The 23635-nt window shown below is 41.1% G+C and overlaps 1 long non-coding RNA gene across 1 annotated transcript in view; it reads left to right on the top strand.

Moving 5' to 3' along the window:
• Positions 1-13312, top strand: part of LOC309866995 — a 135635-nt gene extending 122323 nt beyond the window's left edge. The window contains exon 3 of the long non-coding RNA XR_014312912.1: positions 13239-13312. This is a non-coding gene — a long non-coding RNA (uncharacterized lncRNA). The remainder of the gene's footprint in view (positions 1-13238) is intronic.
• Positions 13313-23635: the final 10323 nt, after the last annotated feature.

Genomic DNA, 23635 nt, shown 5'->3' with positions numbered 1-23635 from the left:
AAAATCCTAAAGAAAGAAGGAAAGAAAAAATAAAGCAGCACCTCATAAAAGCTGCTTCTTTCTAAATCTCAGGCAGAATTATTTTTAGAGGCAGCATCATGTTATATTTCAAAGAATGACCCTTCCTGTAAGTGGCCTGTCGGGATGATTTGGTTGTGGTCTCCCATAATTATAGACCTGTGCCAACAGTCTAGGGACCATCAGCATATTTCCAAGGCCTCTAAATCAAGGGCATTTGGTTAATTGCTCACAGGTGTTTTCTTGTGCTTACGCATACGTGCAGCCTATGAATTTTACAAAACTTGGTAGAGAGAAGGGTCGTAAGGCTGAGGAGTTTCTTCAATTTACTGAGCTAATTAATCAGGCAGGGTAGGGATTTGGCTCCCCTGTTGAGGGAGCTCTGCACTGGAAGGCTGACTGAGGAGTAACCTATACTTTTGAAGCAGAGTTTAAGCAGAAAACAAAAGGAAGCAGAGGAAAACTTTAGTAAGCTGCTGCCGCTTAAATCTCAGTGGCGTGGCCCAGCCTGTTCCAGCTGCTTTGCAGAGATAGGTCAGCTCTGCCCCTGCAAAGAGATGGTGCTAGATTCTAAAATAAAGCAGACCATGTTGGGGTATGAATTTTAATTTCTTAAAACCATACATGTAGTATGAGCCACAACTGTTCATTCTTATTTCAGCTGGCTACTAATGATCATTATTGTTGACTCAATGGCCTTGAAAAGAGTGAAAAGTATGGCATGCTGATCAGAGGAATCCTGTATTAGATTTACTTAGAAGTTTATCCTAAACAGGTAAATATGATCTTATTGGCTTAACATTAAAGCCCAAAGAATGTCCAGATAATTGCCCTAGGTTATATATATGGCAGTCACTCATGGGAATAAAGGCAAGGGGGCTGGGTTATATGAAATGTACTTACAGCTGGTTAGATCACTACATTCTGCCCAAGAAGTTAGGTGGAAGAGGGTTTTCATCTCTGTTAACATCAGCACCTGGCTTTTTGTAGGCATTCACCTGTGCTTGTTGAACTGAACTATGTATGAATCAGTTCGACGAACACAGGTGAATGCCTACAAAAAGCCAGGTGCTGATGTTAACAGAGATGAAAATCACATGGTTCCTGCCCTCAAAGAGCTTCAGGTTTGAGAGAGAAAAACAGAGAATGTCCATTGAAAGTACTAAATGCTTGCAGAAAAGTCTGGATTCAGCCGTTGAATCTGGCAACCTTTCATGGAGAGAGGAAAGTGACTGAGCCCGACTAGGGAAGGTGGGTAAGAACTGGTCGGGCTGAGAAAGCTTGGTTTTCAGGGAGATATTAGCAGAATATGAAGAACTGAGTGGAGAGTGGATGGATGTGAGGCTGGAGACAGAGGGATGAAAAGATGCAGGGCTCTTATCAGACAAGGGGAAGACTTAAACTTGCTTATCCTCTGAAGGGAAAGACCCAGTAGAAAGGAAGAAATTAGAGACAAAAGCAGGTCTTGGAAGATCGTAGGCAACATGTACAAAGGATGGCATTTGCCTCGAGCTCTGAGACTGGAAGGAAGGGCAACAGAGTGGGTATAGAAAAGCTTGTGACAGATTTGTGCTTTACAACCTCACATTTTCTGATGAAGTAGAAAGTGACATAATCTGCTGGAAAGCAGTGGGCCTAATCCTTGGTTATACACTGGAATCATCTGTGGAGCTCTTCAAACCATGGATGCTTGGACCCACTGGCAGAGAATGTGATACCATCGGCCTGGGATGCAGCTGAGGCACTGTGAGTTTTCGAAGGTTGTGGGATGATTTTAATGACTTGAGCAGGTTGAGAACTACTGGCTCAGACTGGACTAAGGGGGTTGAGGAGTGGAGTGAATAGGTTGGGAACGGCTGCTGAGGGGAAAGGAAAAAGGAATTGAGGACAAGCAAAATCAGTGGGAGTCCATCTTGAAGACGAGGGAAGTCTTCAGATCCTAGATTTACGAGAGCCCCAATCTGCAAAGGCTCATTTGTTTTTTCCCTCCCAGCTGCAGTGTTATACCAGCATGGGAGGCTGGCAGTGGAACTGGTCCTGAGGTGGGGTTTACACAGGCTTGAGGTACAAGAGAGGAGTTAGGTCATCTCCATGCAGTCTAGCCTGAGCTTAGAAGAAAGCAAGACAGGGAGCAGCCCAGCCCGGTTCCACCTTAACCCTCCATTTCTCCCAGTGCAAGTTCCCAGGAAAAGGAATCTGGACAAAAAAGAAAAAACAAACAAGTAAACAAGGGTCTGGGAGAATCAAGAGGACCAGAGGCTTCACCACTTACATTGCTAATTGCTGAATAACCTGGAGAGGGCTGAACATGCTTCCTCTATATACGTATGACATTACATGGCAAGAACACATTTCCTGCCCATCCCTTTCTGACCCTTTCATGTCCATGAAATAAAAAGGCAGGACGTGGTTTATGAAGTGTATGTCTTTCCCGTATGTCACAGGAGGCTTCTCCTAAATCCCAGGAGTGCTGTGGGCCTGCCCCCTTCTTTTCCACAGGGATGGGCCACATTTTTCTTGCTAAGGCAGTGGCCTATTATTGAACCATTTTGCATGTATACAGTGAGTCATTGTTCTGGCAGAATTCCCTGCTTTCCACACACATTTTTACCTACCTTTGGAATGTGGAAACACTGACCTTGTATATGATGGCCTGGCAGAAAAGTGGCTCTGTCAGAGGTTTTCCCACTGAAGAGCCCCAGGGAAGCAGGGAACAGAAGAGAAGAGAAGAGAGAGGGTAGGGAGGGCAGTGGCAGGGGATGTAGAGAGAAGAAAGAGAATGATGACCAAGAGGAACGGAAATCATTCTACCTGAAGTGTTCCTCAGTATGGAACCTAACCTGGCTGGGTAAAGCTCAGTATGTTAGAACTGTATTTCAGTAAGATGACCAACATAAATCTATACCTATTATGTTTAAAAAAAAAAAAAAGACAAACAAACACAAAACAACCCAAAAAATATTTAATATTATGTGTGTGTATATTTGAGACCTTAGACAAGTTGCCTAACTTCCATTTCCTTAAAAAAAAAAAAAAAGGATAATAATATTACTTACCTCACAGGTTTGTTATAGGGATTAAATGAATTAATATAATGGGAACACTGCTGGGATATCATAAGAGAGCATTAAATGTTAATCATTATTATTGTTTTTCTATATTAGGCAACTCTGAACTTGAGGACCTTAAACCACTTTTCCTACCTGATTTTTTCTTTTTTTTCTTTAAACCTGATTTACTGGGGCACCTGGTGGCTCATTTGGTTAAACAACTGCCTTCAGCTTGGGTCATGATCTCAGGGCCCTGGGATCGAGTCCCACATCGGGCTCCTTGCTCAGCTGGGAGCCTGCCTTCCCCCTTTGCCTGCCACTCCCCCTGCTTGTGTGCTCTCCCTCTCTCTGACAAATAAATAAAATCTTAAAAAAAAAAAAAACAAACAACCTGCTTTACTATCTGTGAAAGGGGGATACAGTCATCTTGTCAATAGGTTAAATTTATTAATTTAGGGGCATATTATACCCCTGCACTTTAAACTGAAAAAATGCAATGTACAAATGCACTACCATGATGATCCATTTGTTCACACGCATTTATTGAATACATATTAATGTATTAAATGCCTCTCTGAACTAGGACATACATGGTATCTGCCCTCATGGAGTTTATAGTCTTCAGGAGAAGTTAGACATTATATATAGTACAATAAAAATATATCATTATGATACAATATAAATACACAAATCCACAGTCAACTGTGGTAAGAGTATTGAAAGAGAAAAGCCAGTTATTATGTATAAGAATAACAATGGTAACTACATGAGTTTAGGTACCAAACTTTTCTGAGGATTGACATTCAGTTAAGACCAATCTGAGGATGAAAAGAGACTAGTGAGACACGGAGTGGGGATAAAGGGAAGAAGGAGGAAATGTGGTATGTAGGCCAAAGGTGCTAGAGTTCAGGGATCCAAGAGAAAAGGGGCAAGAGATTTAGACCTGTGTTAAGGAATTTGGAACAGCTTGCCCTTGTTCACTCATTTCAAGGGTTGTTGTGTTGCTGTGAGCAGAACGGATGGGAAGAGGCCAGTGTGGAGGAAGAGCAACCAGGTGGGAGGTTATGGGATGAGTGGTCCAGCAAAGAACAGATGGTGGCTTGGGCACACCGGAGTTTATAGATGAGAAGCAAAATAGGCAGAGTCAAAATATAATGTGGGAGTGAAATTGACAAGACTTGGTGATGGACTGAACATGAAGGTAGATGGTGCGGCCAACAGAAATGAGGAAGTCTGTAGGAGGAACACGTTGGGTGGAGAAGATGATTACCTGTGATTTGTTTTCAGAATCGTTTAATTGAAATGCAAATTGTTAAGTTCATCACAATCAGTAAATAATTATTATGATATAATTATAAATGTATCTTTTATGAAGAACTGACAAGGTTTCAACTGATGCAGATATACATAAAGTAATATTAAGGAAGCCCAGAGGATCCTTGGACTCCGTATATTTAAAGAGTTTCAAAAGACTGATTCTGTGGCCAAAAATATAATCAGTCATCTGGTGGTTTGGGACTGACTATTATTTTGACATCATTTAAATTTAACCATAGAAAGCTGCACTCAAAACAGAAGTTTCTCATGATAGAAGTTCTATACTAAGGGGTGCCTAGGTGGCTCAGTCTGTTAAGCATCTGCATTCGGCTCAGGTCATGATCTCAGGGTCCTGGGATCGAGTGTCCCATCAGGCTCCCTGCTCAGTAGAGAGTCTGCTTCTCCCTCTTCTTCTGCCCCTCCTCCAGCTTCTGCTCTCTTGCTCACTCTCTCTCTCTCAAATAGATGAATAAAATCTTAAAAAAAAAAAAGTTCTGTACTGAAACTTCTTGATCTTGACTCTGTAAAATGAAGAGTCATCTTATATTTTATATTAAAATGTGAATAATTCTAGTCTATATAAAAGCTGAGCAATATGAAGGAATGCTCATTTTTAATACATGCACAGGAGGCCAGGGCTCAACAGGTGACCAACTGATAACAGTCTCTCTTTCACAAACATTTATTGTGGGTGACTGTTAAATGGCAGAGTTGGGCTTTGGGGTGTGAAGAAGAAGGAAGAGGAGGAGAAAAAAAGAAAGAAGAGGACAAGAAGGACAAATAAAGAGATGGAGTTGGAAGGTTAGAGAAAGGAAGGAAAAAAGGGAGAAAGGGAAGGAAGGAATGAGGAGGGAAATGAGGAAGAAAAGAAAAGAAAAAAAAAAAGAAAATTCTGATTCACTTCTAATACATCTGAGGCCAACATACAAAGAAAAAATGCCATTTGGAAGAGTTGTCCCAAATATGACCAGAAAGATTTCTTCTCAATTACCCCATAAAACAAATCTTTCTGCCATCACCACCTTCCCTAACTATTCCTAAAAGGTCAGAGACAGATGGGGAATCAGAGAATATTCCAGACTCAGAGCATAGAGACTTATAGCTAATGGACAGTTTATGATGGGAGCCTACCACACAGATCAGTCCAGATGTTTGGGGAGCTTTGTACTTTCCAACAGCTTGTCCAGTGTACCTACCAAAATTACATCAGCTTCTTTGTATACTTTTTGGAATATCTAAAACATCAGCTGGATTCCATGTGTTTTCTTCGGGGATACAACATGATTCCATGGAAAAAAGTTAGAAGGTGAAAAGAAAGACGATCTTGAGAAAAACAGACCAGGCCTTTGCTTATGACAACTGTATTCAAGTTGTCTCTGAAGACAAGCAGGAATTTCCCCTGTAGTCCTAGTGTTACTCTTAGACTTTTCACTTTCTGAGGTGACTAGTAAGTAGCTGTGTGACAGGGCAAGTTCAGTCACTTTCTGAGCCCCAGGTCCCTCATTGTAAGAAGAAGTGACTAAACTAAAAGATCTCCCTAAGATTTCTTCCAGGTCTGTCACTGGACTTTGACTCGCATCCCTGAGAACGCTGTGTTCAGACCCCATGGGAACTGGTGTGACTTGCTCTGTGGAGGTCATCCAAACCTGATTTCCACTCAGCTTGTTCTGTGATTTCTACTTTAAAGTTGGCCTGGGAATGTCTGCTCTAAAATTTACAACTGGTTGAAATAAATCCATCAAGGGCAGCTAATTAGCACGAAAATAGTTGCCAGCAGTAACTTATGAAGGAAGTCTGTAAGGATAAAGGGAAATGATTCTTCCCAGACACAAGAAAAGTTCCACTAATTTGGCACAGGGTTGGGAATTCATTGCCAAGACGCAGGGCAGAAAGGTGATTATTAGGTCTTTTTCTCAGAGAAAGGTATGATTCCAAAGTGGAAATGGATAAAAGAGCCCCTGTGTCCTTTTATTTAGGATGAAGTTAGACTACACCAGACATTTCATAAGCCATCAAGACAGGGCCTTTAGAACCAGCAGCGAGAGCCATCATCTCTTTGCTCCTCAGGATGTCACCCAACCCCCCACCAGGAAGCCTTGCCCCAAACCTACCAGCCTTTCTCCAGCTGGATTTCTCTGGCTGGCTGAGCAGTGGCTGTCCAGCCTAGCAGGATCTGGCAGACAGGGTAATGCAGAGACTAAGAGCCTCAGTATTTCCAAGGGCTCCCACTGAACATGAGCAACTGCAGCTCCTATAGGCCAAGGCTCCCAAGCCATCTTGCAGACATATTGTCGGTTGCGAACTGGCACCAGCCTTAGAGATCTGGTCTGTGTACCCACACTGGTCCTCAAGTTCTGACTTTTCCAGAGATAGCCCCCAAGTAGGAAGTAGTAAATTCGGGGAGAAGCAGCAACCGGGCCAGCTGACTTTCCAGAGTTTGCTGATAGAATCGACTTTGTTTGCAGCAGTGGGCCTTCCCCATCACCACATTCCAGGGCTGAAGTGTAATTACTTTAAACACAGAGTGGCATTCACCCAAGCCACTGTTTATGTGCCTAAATCAGCACTCAGAGGAAACTGCCTTTTAAATCAACTTTTTGATGTTACCTCGACATTGCATGTGACTTTGGCAGGGAAAATAAGCCTGGTTATTTGCGCTTGACGTATGACTCAAAGGCTCTGAAGTGGTGTGTTGGATCCAGTAGCCTGCCCACGATGAAGCTGTCTTGTTGTCCTGGCTGGTCCAGCCATGCAAAGCAGCTCCAGGTGCGGGTGGAGCATTCTGCCTGCTCTTCCTGCTTGTGTTTCTCTAGTAGGGATAAATGGACACAGTGGGACCCACCAAGATGAAGTGATTGCATGGAAAGCATGTCCTTAGTCCACCAGCACATTCCGTCTCAGTGGACCACCCAAAGGACAGGCACCCAGTGATCTTTTGACCCAGGCCTTCCTGCTGCTCCACCCTGCAGGCTATGTGAGAAGATGGGTGGGTCTTCAGGAAAGCAGAACAGAGAGGACTAATTCTACTGGACCAGATGGTATTACTTACAGATTCTTGGGTTTCTAAACCAAAGAAGACTTACATACCAATGACTATTTTCTTAAGTTTTAATTTATATCAGTGACTTAAGAAGATAAAAAAAAAAAAAAAAGCCCACACAACAGGAGCTTTTCTTGCCATTCATCCTAAGTAGGTCAATGTGATTACCCCCACTTTAAGACTGGAACACAGAGACTCGCCTAGGTCCAGTTGGGGCAGAAAGGCAATGAAGATGCCAAAGGTAGAATGGAGAGCTTCCTACCTGGGCCTGGTTTGCGTGGTTCTAGAGGTGACTGACAAAAATAGGGTGAACACATAATTTAATGTGCCAACCAGTACTGGTTTGTTTGTTTGATTCAGGATGAAAAGAGAATTATTCAAATTTAAGCAAGAGTAACAGACATAACCTGAGACTTTCTGGTAAACCAGGATGTGTAGCCAAGTCATCCTCCTGCAGCTTTCATCAGGTATACCATATCTGGGAGAACCATGAAGCCAATGAAACATAAGCTTCAGGTTCCTCACTTCCTCTGTCCCTGTGCATGCTGGGCATGACCAAGATGTGTAGAGTGTTGCAGGTGTGGAGGGAACACTAGAGTGTGATCAGGAAGCATTTCTATGTAAAGCATCACTGATAATTGCCCTGAAAATATTTGAGAAAAAGTTCCATATCTCCAAGCCTTCAATTATCTGTTATGATTTCTTTCCTTAATAGTTGTTCATTTTTGTCCTTAATTTTACATACATAATTTATTATTATTTTAAAGAGCATCCATCTTCTCACCATCTACCTCCTACACCAATTGTATAAGCCTCAAGTTCCACACTTTGTAATAAGGGCACCTGCCCAGGAAGGGGGGAGGGGGCGTCTGGCAAGAGAAGTAGAAATCAGCATCATCCCAGTAAGGTGTAAATCAGACTTTCTTACCCTCGTCATATTTATATCAATGGGATCAGGACAAAATGATCACTAAAGGCAGCTCCAGAGAAGAAAATCAATCTCCCAGCTGGAACCGAGGGTCACAGACAAAAGAAAGGGGTCGCAGGGGTCCTGATTTCGAGTCCTTGGTTAGAGGAAGAAATGTAGGAGAAAATGGTTCATTGCATGTTTGTGAGCCTCAGGTACTATTATAGTACTCACTGGAAGGGTTATTTCCTGCCCTCAATCTTCACTCGGAGTCAGTCCCTGACCCAGCTCTGCTGCTGCCTGAACCCCAACGCTACATACTCTGCTCAGCTTCTAGAATATTTGCTTCTATTCACAGCACCCTAAAGATTCATCCAGACCAAGCTTTGGGAGTTCTTCTATCTAATCCTTTGTTGGCATTGAATTTTCTGGCTTTGTCATTTATCATAAGGCCTTCAGTTCTCTTGGCTGTATAGTGAAAATGAATTAATGCCTCAAGATATAGGAGATGAAATTTTGCTCCTCAAAAAAATAGGAGATCAGATTTTAAAATCAGCTGACCTCTACGCTCATGTTAAAATACCTTTGCATTATGGAATATGAGAACAGGACAGCTGATTGTTAAAACAGAATAACACAGAAAATGATCTTGAAACTCCTGATCACACTTTGAGAAATGAAATGAGATGCTCTTGTTTTAACACCAACTGGATACACTGTAGAAATTCTGCCTCAGAGTTCTACCATCATGTTTCCTCACTACCAATCGAGGAAATGGCTTTTAAATGCGCTTCTGAGGGGCACCTGGGTGGCTCACTTGGTTGAACATGTGACTCTTGGTTTCAGCTCAGGTCACAATCTCAGGGTCATGAGATTGTGCCCCAGGTGGGGCTCCATGCTCGGAGTCTGCTTGAGATTCTTTCCCTCTGCCCCTTCCCTGGCTTATGCTATAAATAAATAAATAAATAAATAAATGAAATAAAGTAAAAATAATAATGGGCTCCTGAATTCCACAGGTCCAAATAGTCGGATTCATTATATTGTGAAAAACAGAGCCCAGCTAATGATTTTGAAAGCTAAATTCTGCCAATCATCCCTCTTCCAGTTCTGCCACCTTCCAGTTCTTCACCTTTTGGTGAAGGTCGTGCACATCTTCTCACGCCTCTGGACACGCTTTTCTCCTGTTAGAAAGCTGCTTTACCTCTTCTCCACCTGGACTGTACTTCCTAATCCTCCAGCGTTTCCATAGCCATCACCATTTCCTGGAAGACTTCGCCATTGCTGTCCTCCTCCTGTCATCAGGAACAACTAGTTCATGATCATATCACATTTTTCTACACTGTCTCATCAAGTTTTATTGTCTGGCCTACGAAAAGTCTCAGTATAGGGACTACATTTACTGTAACTGTAGTAGACCTCCAATAAATGTGGAATAAACGAACAAACGTATGGAAGCAAGATGGCATTGTAGAGCACTTGTAAGGTAAAGGCTGTGGTTCAGAGCTTCTGAAAAAAAAAATTCCAAGAATTTCCTGTGAACCTTATTCTGGTGTTTCCCAACTTAGAAACTGCAGCCCTTACTGGGCACGCCATATGGACAATACTATTTCCCAGCTGGGATGAAAGAAAACTTCAAGGGTCTGGGAGGCCCTGAGTGAGACATAAAAGAGTAAATTGGAATCTCCAATTTCTGAACCTTTACCCTTGGTCCCTTTCATTCCTGGATTTTAATATTGCTGCCTCTGTAAAAGCAAGATGCATTTGTAGGATGGGTGTATACGGGTGTGTCATCCCTTTGTGGAGTATATATGTCTATCCCTTTACTCTGTCTTTCATAAAACGGGCTCTGCTAGGCTCAGCTTAGCCAGGGGCATGGGCATTGTCTAGATCTGCCTCCATTCAGCTTCCAAAGCCCAGAGGGATGTTCTTCAGTTGCCCTTCTAAACTGTAGCGCTGAGACAGCTGAACATCAGCACCAAATCTTTTAAGCTCAGCAAGTTAGTAAAATGAATTTTTAAAATCCAAATTAGTACTGCGGGAGTTTGGGAACATTTGTCTGGGAGGCTAACTTGCCTTCATAAAACTCACGAAAATAATTGCTCACCCCAGTCTTGCACAATTATAACTGTGTAATTAAACACATTGGAAAATTTTCAAGTTGTCCAGGTAGGAGGAAAATTATGACAGTAAAAAAAATTACACTGTATCTAGCAAGTATGCTTGAAAACTATGCAGAGGGTTAGCACCATCTCTCTTGTAACCTAAAAAAAAATCCCAACAATGTTCTAATTTTAAAAGATCATTTGCCACCCAGCCTGTCTCCAGCATAGTACGTACTGGAAGGGGATGAAACAGGGTAGTTTGGGGGCACTTTCAGTACCTAAATCAGTAATTTGAATACTTGGGTATCTTCCAACAATCTGCATATTTTGAATGGGATGAATCTGTGTGTGTGGTGAGGGAGATGATGAATAGTTTTCTCTGTTAGGAAAAACTTATTCAGAAGAGCTTCAGTAATTTCTGCTGTTGCGTTTTCAGAGAATAAATGACTGAAAATGAAAACAAAACCTGGAAATTCTGATTTCTAACCTTGTGTTTGTCCCCTGACCCTTCTGGGATTACACTTACTCTTTCTCTCTCTCTTTAAGATTTTATTTATTTATGTGACAGAGAGATAGAGTACAACTAGGCAGAGCGGCTGGCAGAGGCAGAGGGAGAAGCAGGCTCCCTGCCAGGCAGGGAGCACAATGCAGGGCTTAATCCCAGGACCCTGTGATCGTGATCGTGATCGAAGGCAGCCACTCAACCGACTGAGCCATCCAGGCGGCCCACTCTCTTTCTTCTCTTAAATGCGGGCAAAAAATAGACATATTTTTACCCAGGACAGGAAGCCGCACCTGGATAACTATTCCCAGGGCCCTGCCTGACTGGATTGGAATTCCCTTAGTGCCACAAGCTGCCCTAGGACAAGTCACTGTCACATTCAAATCTTTTTGCTCCTTAGCAGAAACCCCATCCCTGACCCCCCACAGGGGAGTGTCCTCACTGTTCTTTGATGCATCTGGATCAGGCCTGGTCCTAGTTCCAGTCTTTGTAGACTGCTCTTCCACTCTTCTTTGCAAGCCAAACCATGCCTTCTGTTCTGGGCCTGGCTTCACTTGAGGAGGCTACCCTCATGAGCTTATAACTGTGCCTTCTCCAGGTTCCCCTGGCCCATGCTGTCTGAGTCACTCCTTGTATGACTTAATTCCATCCTTTTCTCTTTACTAAATTATGAGTTCCTGGAGAAAAAAGGTCTGTGTCTTATTTGGGGGAGGTTGTCATATCCTAGGTTTATTTAGGCACGCAGTAAGGCCACTGATAATGTTTGTTTAAGTGGCCAAAACTACTCTAATGCTTGGTGAGACTCCAAGATTTAGTGAAGGGTAAGATAGTGGCAATGGAAAGCAGGTGAGTTTTTAGTCAGAATTTTCTAATCTCTCTTGTCCTCAGGTGTTTGGGTTTTTGTTCCCTGTAAGTAAGAATAAGAACCCCTAACTTGCCTAGTTATCAGGATGAGAAATAATAAATGTGAAATGCCAAGGCGAGTGCCTCCTCTGTAGTAGGTTCTCAATAAATGGGAGTCATTGTCGGTTGTGAAACCAAGACCTGGAAATCATGATTCTATTTTGTATTCATTTACAAAATAAATTAAAGGATTTTGAGATTTCTGTTACTGAGGGAGAATAAATTTATTGAGGAGCCCAGTTGCCTGTGCAACTCCTTATCAGCGTCAAAATCAGGCCTGGGTTGTTCTGCACAGTTAATAGAGCAGCAGTCACATCTTCATAAGGAAAGTATTTTAAATTAACATATAACATATTATCTGTTTGAGGGGTACAGGTCTGTGATTCATCAGTCTTACACAATTCACAGCACTCACCATAGCACATTCCCTCCCCAATGTCCATAACCCAACCACCCTATCCCTCCCACCTCCCTCCACTCCAGCAACCCTCAGTTTGTTTCCTAAGATGAAGTCTCTTATGGATTGTCTCCCTCTCTGGTTTCTTCTTGCTTCATTTTTTCCTCTCTTCCCCTATGATCCTCTGCCTTGTTTCTCAAATTCCCCATATCAGTGATCATATGATAACTGCCTTTCTCTGATTGACTTATTTCACTTAGCATAATACCCTGTAGTTCCATCCCCATAATTGCAAATGGGAAAATTTTGTTTCTTTTGATGACTGCATAGTATTTCATTGTATATACATACAGGACATCTTCTTTAACCATTCATCTGTTGGTGGACATCTGGGATTCTTCCATAGTTTGGCTATTGGAGACACTGCTGCTATAAACATTGGGATACAGGTGCCCTTCAGATCACTACATTTGTATCTTTAGGGTAAATACCTGGTAGTGCATTTGCTGGGTCATAGGGTAGCTCTAGTTTCAACTTTTTGAGGAACCTTTATAATGTTTTCCAGAGTGGCTGCACCAGCATGCATTCCCACCAACCATGTAGGACGGTTCCCCTTTCTCCGTATCCTCACCAACATCTGTTGTTTAGTTTTTAAAGCATATTCCTCTGTAATTCATTCATTCCATTCTCAGGATTTCTCTTCTCTGATACTCTTGCCTGATGTCAGATTAAGAAGATAAGCCTGAAACATACCAAAGAGAGATTTTTTAAGGAGATTTGATATGTAATGATGTACCTTGAGTAAAATGCCTAGTTTTTAGTAACTTAAAAGATATGCATATATCCACCATGTGATAATGTTATTGATCCATAGCCTCGTGTCTTTTTCTCAGTGGGACCAATGCCAGAATCTATGCATTAAATGTAAACTGAATAAAACTGCTACTTAATTATCTCTAATGACCTGGTAAGCTAAACACAAATGGCCCTTTTTATTTTCAGCCACTCCAGTGATTTCCAGAAAATGAAGAGTCTGAATTGTTCTTGCTTTCTGGGACTTATAGCTAGAATTCAGGTAAGTACCCTATAAAAGAAGAGAGTCCTGTTCAAGAGAGTCTTATAGCCTAGTGAACAATTTATAAAGCACTAAAGAGGAGGCCCATATGGTTCAAAGACAAAAATCTACAGGGAACCAACTTGTTGGCTATTCTTGAATGAATCATACACCCTGTTCCCTGTGGCTTCTCCATTTTTAAAAATGAGGATGACAGTTTTTGCAAGATACCATCATGAGTTCTATTTAGATGTACAGTATAGTGATTGAAGATAATGGCTTTGGAGTCAGAAAGACATGGACTTGAATCCTGGTTATGTTACTTATCAACTGTCAGTCTGAGCTGAAAACCTCTTTGTCTATTTTTTTTCTCACTTGTAAAATGAGGGTAATTATTGTCTAGTGTGAAGATTAAATAAGGTGCCTGGAACATCACAATAAATCAATAATTATTAGCTATTATTTGTAAAATACTTAAAGCTTCTTATAGAAAATAAACCCATGTAATTCAGAATCCAAATTATTCAACTGGCAGATACAGGTTTGGGAGGATATTTTCAGTCTTATGTAGATTTTAAACAGGCTTTTACTTTAAACAAGCACTATATGACACATTATCTGATATTTAATTGATTCACACCAATCTGATTATTCTTTATGTGCCTGTAGAAGTGCAACCATCAGTATTAGGAGTATATCACATTTATCTGCATGATTACAGTGTTTCCTCTCTCGATAATTTTACTCTGAAATACTGGGAGTGAATGAAGCGAAAGGGAGAATTATTAAGCTATCAAGGTCCCAAATAGTCATGTTTCACTATTCTTTGAGGTTCTTACCCACATTCACTTTCTTCAGTAATATGAATTCCCAGTTCATAATCTTAGTTTCTTAAGTATATGCTTGTGAATGAGACCTAGAAAGAAGTTTCCTAAGTTTTGTAAGTATTAGAAAAATAATGATTAAAAGACAGGGTTTTCCTTGGTTTAAACTGTTGCCTATAGGGGTTAAGACACTTTAGAAGGTCTAGCCAGATAGGACACCTTGGTGCACAAAGGACAGAAAGACTGACAGATATAAAAGGACAGCCCAAGGAGGTTGGAAATCAAGAAAAAGGAGGAGTGGGAGAGGTGGGGCAAAGAGAAACTTCTGGCCAAGATGAAAAATGGCAGGTTGGGCATATTGGGTCCACGGTCCCAGAAGATCAGGTCATGCAGGTGTCCTACCATCTCCACTCCTGATGTGGATAAACAGAAGTAGCCCTGGCCTGCTCACCTTCTCTCTGTGTCCTCTCTTCTGTGGCTGACATCACCCAGTTCTGCTTCCCCTTTGCTCACTACCCCATGCCTTACTCAGTTGGAAAGCTGGAGCTTTGGAGTTATTTATAATCAGAGTCATAGAATATTGGATATTTGAGCTAGAAGTCAGATGCATGACTATTACCAGGCATACAGCTTGATTATGATATTCTGCACAATCTCTGCTGCTTTTGATACAGAGATCTTCTCATGAATTGTGTAACAATAACCATTGTTTTTAAATACGTTTATGGAGGCAGGGATGCCTGGGTGGCTCAGTGGGTTAAAGCCTCTGCCTTTGGCTCAGGTCATGATCCCAGGGTTCTGGGATCGAGCCCCACATTGGGCTCTCTCTGCTCAGCTGGGAGCCTGCTTCCCCCTCTCTCTCTGCCTGCCTCTCTGCCTCTTGTGATCTCTGCCTGTCAAATAAATAGATAAAATCTTTAAAAATAAGTAAATAAATAAATACCTTTATGGAGGCATAACTGACATACTATAAAATCTATTTTAGATGTGTACTGTAATGACTTTTTAATAAATTTATAATTATCTAATCATCACCACAATCCAGTTTGAGAACATTTCCGACAACCCCCTCAAAATCTTTTGTGACTATTTTTAGTGAATCCCTATTTCTACCCTATACCCCAGGTGACCACCAATATGCTCTGTCTCTATAGATTTGTCTTTTCTAGACATTTAAATGGAATCATCCAATGACTTTTGCATCTGGCTTCTTTCATTCAGCATCATGTGTTTGGATTTTATCCTTGTTGCAGCATGTATCAGTCATTTGTTCCTTTTTATTGCTGAATACTATTCCATTGTCTATGTACCAACTGATAAACATTTGAATTATTTCCAGTCTTTTGCTCTTATAAATAATGCTTCTGTGAATAGTCACATACACGTCTTTGTGTGGATATATATCTTCATTTTTCTTGGGTAGATTCCCAAGAGCAAAACTGCTGGATGAGATGAGAGGGCTTTTTGTTTGGTTGGTTTTGTTGTTGTTGTTGTTGTTTTGTTTTGTTGTTTTTTAAGATTTTCATTTATTTGACAGAGAGACACCACAAGAGAGGGAACACAAGCAGGGGGAGTGGGAGAGGGAGAAGCAGGCTTCCTGCCTAGCAGGGAGCCCGATGTGGGGCTCAATCCCAGGACCCTGGGATCATGACCTGAGCCAAAGGCAGATGCTTAATGACTGAGTCACCCAGGTGCCCTGAGATTGTAGGTTTAACTTCTTAAGATACCACCGAATTATTTTTCAAACTGAAAAATATGTTTTATCTATTTTATATGAGGATCTCAGGTTCTCCTGAGGGAACCTTGTCAACCTTCTTGTCAACACTTACTATAGTCAGTCTTTTTAATTATGCCCATTCAGTAGGATCACAAGCATTTGCATGGGCCAGAGTCTCCTTCTGATTTGAAATAGCCCTTTGATGTCTATACAAGCAGAAAAGAAAATGTTTAGTTTCCATTTCTTGTTTTGACCAATTAGAATAAGTTAAAAACAAAAATGAAAACCTAGCACTTGATGTGGGTGGAGGTAGAGGATCCCTGCTGAGCATGTTCTTCCTCCAGGCAAATAAGCAGCTGCTTCTCCCTCTCTCCTCCAACAAACTGAAGCTGAGCTTTTTAGGATAAACCTTTCGCAGTGTTACATCATTGTGTCAGGTCAAAGAAATGCCCACAGACTCAGTAAAGTCATTTATTCTTGATTTTCCTCCCAAAACGATGGGCTTGGGTGATAAACAAATCCTCTACAAGCAGAGAAGAAGAAAAGAAAGCAAATAAGCCAATATCTGCCAATTGCCCATGTACAGGATATGAGATGAACCTTTTCATATTTTTTAGATCGTGAAATTCTCATAATCCTTGAGATAATTTTGTGATGAAAGCTCAGAGAAGGTTTGGTAAATTGTGTTAGGACACACACTTAATAAGTGAAGCTGGGTTTCAAGCCCAGGCCACCTAGTTGGAATCCAATTTTATTTCACGGTGCCCACTGAGAATAAATAAATAAGGGAGGAAGATTCTGATGAGCAGGGGGGAAAGTTCATGCAACTGCTAACTAATGAGAAAATTTAGCAATGAGATTTATCATGGTCAATTATAATACCTGTATTATACACCCAACAATTCTCTGGCGGTGTTGGACTTCTTTATTGCCATAGTTGGGTGCCTTATACATAGACATAGTTCAAACCTTGGGGACAAAGAACCAAACTCACAGCTTTAGGAGGAATGGGGAGAAGTGGTATTCTTGTTTATTGAGTAGGCATTTTGATTTCTTCCCAGCTGAAATAAGATTGTTCATTCAAACCCCTTGCCCAGAGAGTGCAGAGAAAATCCACAGACAACATTTTTACCACCCAGGGTGAGAAACTAAGAAGTTCCAGAATTAAACTGGTACATCTTTTGAGTAATAGTTCTGCTTCCCTCGGGTGCCTGGAATTTCTTGTGATGTCACTGCCACCCACTGCCACCTGGCATCCCTGTATGGTGGCGGTCACAGCAGTACAGAGATGGAGAGCAACAGTTGCAAAAAGCTCCAGGGTGCTTGGAGGAACTCCCCCAAAAGACAAAAACAAAAACACATTTACAGACTCCAGAGTGGAAGCCTCATTAATCCCCATCATTAGGAATATTTGATTTATGGTCTCTTACCTCATTTATTTTTCATAAATGTTTATATGATCATCACCAAAGAAAAAAGTGAGAACTCATCTGTAGCATGTCTCATTTCAAGGGAAATGGCACTAGTTCCCTAAGTTCTTCAATTCCTTAGAGCATCAAAATTCGAGGCTGTTAACAAGTAGCTTAGAAATGTGATCAAAGGGGCAGGGGATGGGGAGATGAGAATATGAGTAATCATTAGGAAATTACTTTTTCTCTGACAACAGCCAACCCAGTCAGGTAGCTGGGGATTATTTGGATTTTTACCAATTAAGTCTTCAAATGTAGGGTTTTAAGTTAAACCCTAACCCTGGCAGCATTTTGTTACCAGGCTCATATCGTGCACTTAATAGCACTTACCTTTCAATGGGAATAAAAATCCCAGTTTACAATACAGGATTTAAGAGGGAGAGGAAAAACTGTCAAGTGTGATTATAAGGTGCTTTGCCAGAACAAACGGTCATTGGTGTACCTAAGAAAAGCAGGAATAGGGACACCTGGGTGGCTCAGTTGGTTAAGCAACTGCCTTCGGCTCAGGTCCTGATCCTGGAGTCCCAGAATCGAGTACCACATCCGGCTCCCTGCGCAGCAGGGAGTCTGCTTCTCCTTCTGACCCTCCCACTTCTCATGCTCCTTCTCTCTCTCACACACTCTCTCTCTCTCTCAAATAAATAAATAAAATCTTTAAAAGAAAAGAAAAGCAGGAATAACAGCGGCATAGATCAATGCACTCCGCAATTGGGGTTCCAAAAGATGTTAGTAAGTGATTTGCTGGGGGAAAAGAAGCCCAGCTGCATAATCAGATAAGCTTGGGAAACACTGAGTAAAATTTCTGCCACACCAAAGAGCCTTGAGTGTATTAAATGCCCATTAGGAGCTTCCAAGAGGAGGATGCTGCCTGGGGGCAGATTTCCTGATCTGCTTGAAAAGGAAAACTTTTCCTTGTTGTTGATGCACAATGTTACTATGTTGGTTGCAGGTGTACAACGTGGCGCTCCCACAAGTTTATCCATTCGAAAGAAAAACTGTTAATTGCCGGAATATTCTCTAACACACTTCAGGGAAAGAGGGCACAGAAAATTTGCAGTTGCTTCAGGAGTAGGGTTTCGTGTCTCCCCAAGGTTCGCACATCCAGGCAGCTCTTGCCTTTTCACCCGCATTCTGTCTAATATCTGCCATAAAGACCCCTGCTGGTAAACTCCTGGAGCGCAGAAGTATGTTGAAAGAGAAATGCTATCTGTACCCCTCTCTAAATCTGAGCTTTCTTCCAGAAGCCTCAAGGGGCTTTCTTCCAGAAGCCTCAAGGGGCCAGCCTGACTGAGCACTCCTTCGTGGTAGTTATCACGGGAAAGGGGGATTCTTCATTGAAAAACAAAACTAACCTGTCTAATAACGAAATGCACTTCATGGCACTGGTTCGGATCTGGATTTCAGCAAACCAAAATCCTTCCCCCAAAAATAGATGAAGCACATATACAGCCAACTAGGAAATAACTGTTCAATCTAAGTAATGGGATAGGTGGGGATTTTTTTTTTTTTTTTACACAATATCTGTACCTATCTATATCTATAGATATAGATTTTTTTTTAGTAGTTTTGAATTTTCTGATGTTGATGAGTAATTTTTTAAATGCAGCATAATCAGCCCCGAGCTACTAAATCAGACCTGGAGGTTGTGCCTGGGAGTCTGCTCTTGTTTCCCTCCCCTTCTCCCTTGCTCTTTCTTAAAATCATAGTATCAGGGTTTCTTAGTTGGGAAAGCTAGGACGCTAGCTTCCTCTAGAATGTTGCAGCCTTTCCACCTCACCTAGCCTGGTGTTTTGTTCAAGAGTTTATGAAGCAGTGAGGGAGGTGGGGGAGAGGGTTTGAATATAGCAGAAAGCCCATTGCCCGGCTAGGCAGACTGAAGCTACAGATGCTAACTAGAAGCTCAACCAACTCAGTAAACAATTACGGTTAACGTGGCTTGTGTTTACTGGTTAGTTTTGACATTTACTGTTTATAGTATGAACACACCTTTGAGTTAAAAATGAAAGAGTGAATTACTTGCCATAATTACGAGGTAACCATAAAATTACAAGAAAGGGTATTGTTACCTTTCACAAATAAAATAAGATAAATAATAATAATAAATAAATAATAAATAATAATAACTCTAATCAATTCTAATGTGTGTATCTAAAACTAAATTGCTTAGAGAATGGCATTATGCATGAGTAGCATAAAAAAGTTACATATGGGGCGCCTTGGTGGCTCAGTGGATTAAGCCTCTGCCTTCCGCTCAGGTCATGATCCCAGGGTCCTGGGATCAAGTCCTGCATCGGGCTCTCTGCTCAGCAGGGAGCCTGCTTCCCCCCCCTCTCTCTGCCTGCCTCTCTGCCTACTTGCGATAACTCTCTGTCAAATAAATAAATAAAATCTTTTTAAAAAAAAAGTTATATAGTATGCTTCCAATACTAAATGAGAGTCAACTTCAGAAGTCACAATTCGATCTTTTTTTTTTAGCATTTGTATTTTTATTTATTTTATTGTGTTATGTTAGTCACCATACAGTATGTCATTAGTTTTTGATGTAGTGTTCCATGATTCCTTGTTTGTGTATAACACTCAGTGCTCCATGCAATACGTCTTTTTAAAAAATGCAGTGGAGGCACCTGGGTGGCTTAGTGGGTTGAAGCCTCTGCCTTCGCCTCAGGTCATGATCCCAGAATCCTGGAATCGAGCCCCACATCGGGCTGTCTGCTCAGCGGGGAGCCTTCTTCCTCTTCTCTGCCTGCTTCTCTGCCTACTTATGATCTCCTTCTGTCAAATAAATAAATAAAATATAAAAAAAAATTTTATTAAAAAAAAATGCAGTAATGAGGGTCACCTGGGTGGCTCAGTGGGTTAAGCCTCTGCCTTTGCCTCAGGTCATAATCTCAGGGTCCTGTGATCGAGCCCCACATCAGGCTCTCTGCTCAGCAGGGAGCCTGCTTCCCCCTCTCTCTCTGCCTGCCTCTCTGCCTACATCTGATCTCTCTCTCTGTGTCAAATAAATTAAAAAGATAAAAAATTTTAAAAAATTAAAAATGCAGTGATGAACATAGAAATTTGGTACATGCAGAATCTATGCCATTAAACCATATCATCTGTACTTTTCAAAAATCCATATTGTTGCAGAACATGCCTGAGCATCATGCCTGTAGGTTGTCTTGTCTGCATAGAGTGGATCGTGTGCATAAGTAGCTGCGTCCCAGGCTGTAACATCCATTAAATACTGGTTTCTGAGCTGTTTTCATTTTTCTAAAATACAGTAAGATCAACGTAAAACTATATTTTGGAAATATTTGTCCCTTACCATCCAAAATGTAGCATACCACAAGTAATACTCTTCATATACCTTGGGGAGACATCAACCTAATTTGACAGCAGCAAGAATATATCAGATCCTTTGCTAATAGAAAAGAAAGTGAAAAAATATTCCTAAAGGGAAAGAACTATGTAATAATTATATTTGTATGACCTGTACTTAGCATAGTTCCTAAAACATAATAGGCATGCAATACAAGTCTGAGTAAATGAATGAATGCTTATCATATCTCTGAATTAGCCCTATCCCCTATTCTCAAAACCAATTATTTGTCGAGGTGAAGGCTTTAATTAGAGCTCTTAGTCCATGAAAATTAAATTGCCGAGCCAGGCCCCTTTGTAGAAAATGTAAAACTCATGAAATTCAAGTACTCTTGGGAAATCCAAACACATTTTCATTTACCAATGTATTTAATAGAGGCAAAAATAAATCTAGAAAAACGTACTTAAATACATGGACGTTAGCTTTTGACATTTCTTAAAACATTAGAAAAGGAAATGGAAATTTGAAAGGAAGCTTCGAGTAACTGAGAGAATGCAGATGGAAGCCCGGGTTGGAATCCTGGGTCTGCTACTCTTTAGCGGGGTACAAGCTGGTAAAGTCACTTAATCTGAGCTTCGGTGTTCTCATTTATAAAATGAAAAAGTGAGATTAAATTATATGTTTCCTTCCAGCTCTAAAATTCTTTTTTTTTTTTAAGATTTTATTTATTTATTTGACAGAGAGAGACACAGCAAGAGAGGGAACACAAGCAGGGGGAGTGAGAGAGGGAGAAGCAAGCTTCCTGCTGAGCAGGGATGCCGGTGAGGGGCTCGATCCCAGGACCCTGAGACCATGACCTAAGCTGAAGGCAGAGGCTTAACCCACTGAGCCACCAAGGCGCCCCCTTATTATTTCTTTTTGAAATTCTTCTTCGCCAGAGGCCCCTGACCAGTGCCCAGTGTTAAGCTTCAGATCTTTTCTGTAATTAAGTACACAGTCTGGCATGGCCCTGGGCACAGTCGCAGTGCCGTTCTGAATTACATGAGCCCAGGTAGTGGCAAGCAAACATTTCACATATAAATAAAGGCTCTTTGTCACTCAATTTTTTAACAAGCATATTTAGAAACAATTTAAAATACTCTCATTTCTTTTTAATATTTGAAGTACATTTTATCAGGAGGCAGCCTGTCTAGCTGTTAAGACCATACTCTCTGTAGTCAGATTGTCTGGGTTGGAATCCTGGCTTTAGAACTTAGACAAGGATAGGCATGCTTGGGTGGCTCAGTGAGTTAAGAGTCTGCCTTTGGCTCAGGTCATGATCCTCAATCTTAGGATTGAGCCCTGCATCAGGCTCCCTGCTCAGTGAGGAGTCTGCTTCTCCCTCTGACTCATGCTCTCTCTCAAATAAATAATCAAATCTTTAAAAAAAAAAAAAAAAGAACGTACACAAGGATAGACGTGTTAACTAATCTTATTGTGGTAATCTGTTTGTTATTTCTGTGTGTATCAAATCAACACTGTATACCTTAAGTTCACACAATGTTATATGTCACTTAGATCTCAATAAAGCTGGGCAGAAAATAGATCTTAGGGCAAGGGACTTCTCTATGATTCAGTTACCTCATTTTCTACAAGTGATTACAAAAAGGAAAAAAAATGCTTCTTACTCTACAGGTTTGTGGGAGGCATAAGAATTAAATGGACAAAATAAATAAATAAATAAATAAACCCACGTACACAGCACTTGTAGCAGAGTGCCTGGCATGTAGTAATCACCCAATAAAGACCCACTGGTCTTTTTAAAATATTCTTTATCTAGAAAAACACTTTTTTCCCTCCTAACTAGTAGAATACAATAAAAGTGTTCCTTTGCTATGTACCTGTCTCTTGACTCTGACCTGTTTTGGTTCACCTCGGCAGAACAAATGAGGAGAGCAGGTCGGGATCAGTACTTGACTGTTCCTGTCCATTCCTACCCTGGAGTCCTAGGCCTCTCTGCAACTAATTGAATTTCTTTGGTTGATTTATCAAATTTGCTTACAGTTGACCATTTTTCTGTCTGGCAATGTGCTGTCGGCTCATTCTGGGCAGCTGGAGAGAAGTAGTCCCATGAAATGTTGACCTGCTGAAGAGGGTTCACAAGTCCCCTACTGTTTTTGTGAGGCCAACGAGATGATGCTTGTGATTTAAGAAACTGCAAAATGGGGGCACCTGGGTGGCTCAGTGGTGAAAGCCTCTGCCTTCAGCTCAGGTCATGATCTCAGGGTCCTGGAATCAAGCCCCACATAGGGCTCTCTGCTCAGCAGGGAGCCTGCTTCCCCCTCTCGCTGTATGCCTCTCTGCATACTTGTGATCTCTCTCTCTCTCTGTCAAATAAATAAATAAAATCTTTAAAAAGAAAGAAAGAAAGAAACTGCAAAATGCTGTTGAAATAGAACGGTTTTTACATGTAAAGTCCAATGGGAAGATAAAATCTAGAGGGGAGAAGGCCAGAATATATGTAACCTCTGAAAGGACTCTCATTGTTATGAGATATAGTGCTCATTTCCCAAGGGTCTGTCCTGATTCCCTGCCCTGAAGAGGAATGACCTGAGGGGTAGGAGAGCCCCTTCGCTCAGAAGGCAGACCAAGATTAAAGCAGGAAAAGGCCAGCTTTGTTCTGAACCATCTTCTCACATTCATTAAACATTTTAAGTAAACAGCAATTTGATCTTATTTTACATTTAAAAATAAATTTTTGTTTTTCTTTAAAATAATTAGCAGGAACGTTTATTTCTATGAATATGTCTCCCATTTAAGGGAAAGAAAATGCCTTTTACATAACAACCATTAAATGAAAATCCTTTGAAACTGTTATTTACTCTAGAATTGATGTGTCCCCATTTAGTATGTAAATGATGCTAAATACATGTGCAATTCCCTAATTTTGGGAAGATACTTTTGCAAATTTTTATTTTTATTTTTTGGAACATAACACATAAAAGTGATACCATTGACTGGAAATAGTTGCTGGAGGGAAAAACTGACATAAAGC

This window comes from Mustela nivalis, assembly GCF_964662115.1.
Source record: "Mustela nivalis genome assembly, chromosome: 6".
In the NCBI taxonomy this organism is placed as follows: Eukaryota; Metazoa; Chordata; class Mammalia; order Carnivora; family Mustelidae; genus Mustela; species Mustela nivalis.
The sequence above is the reverse complement of the archived record's forward strand: the minus strand, read 5'-3'. Positions and strand labels throughout refer to the sequence as shown.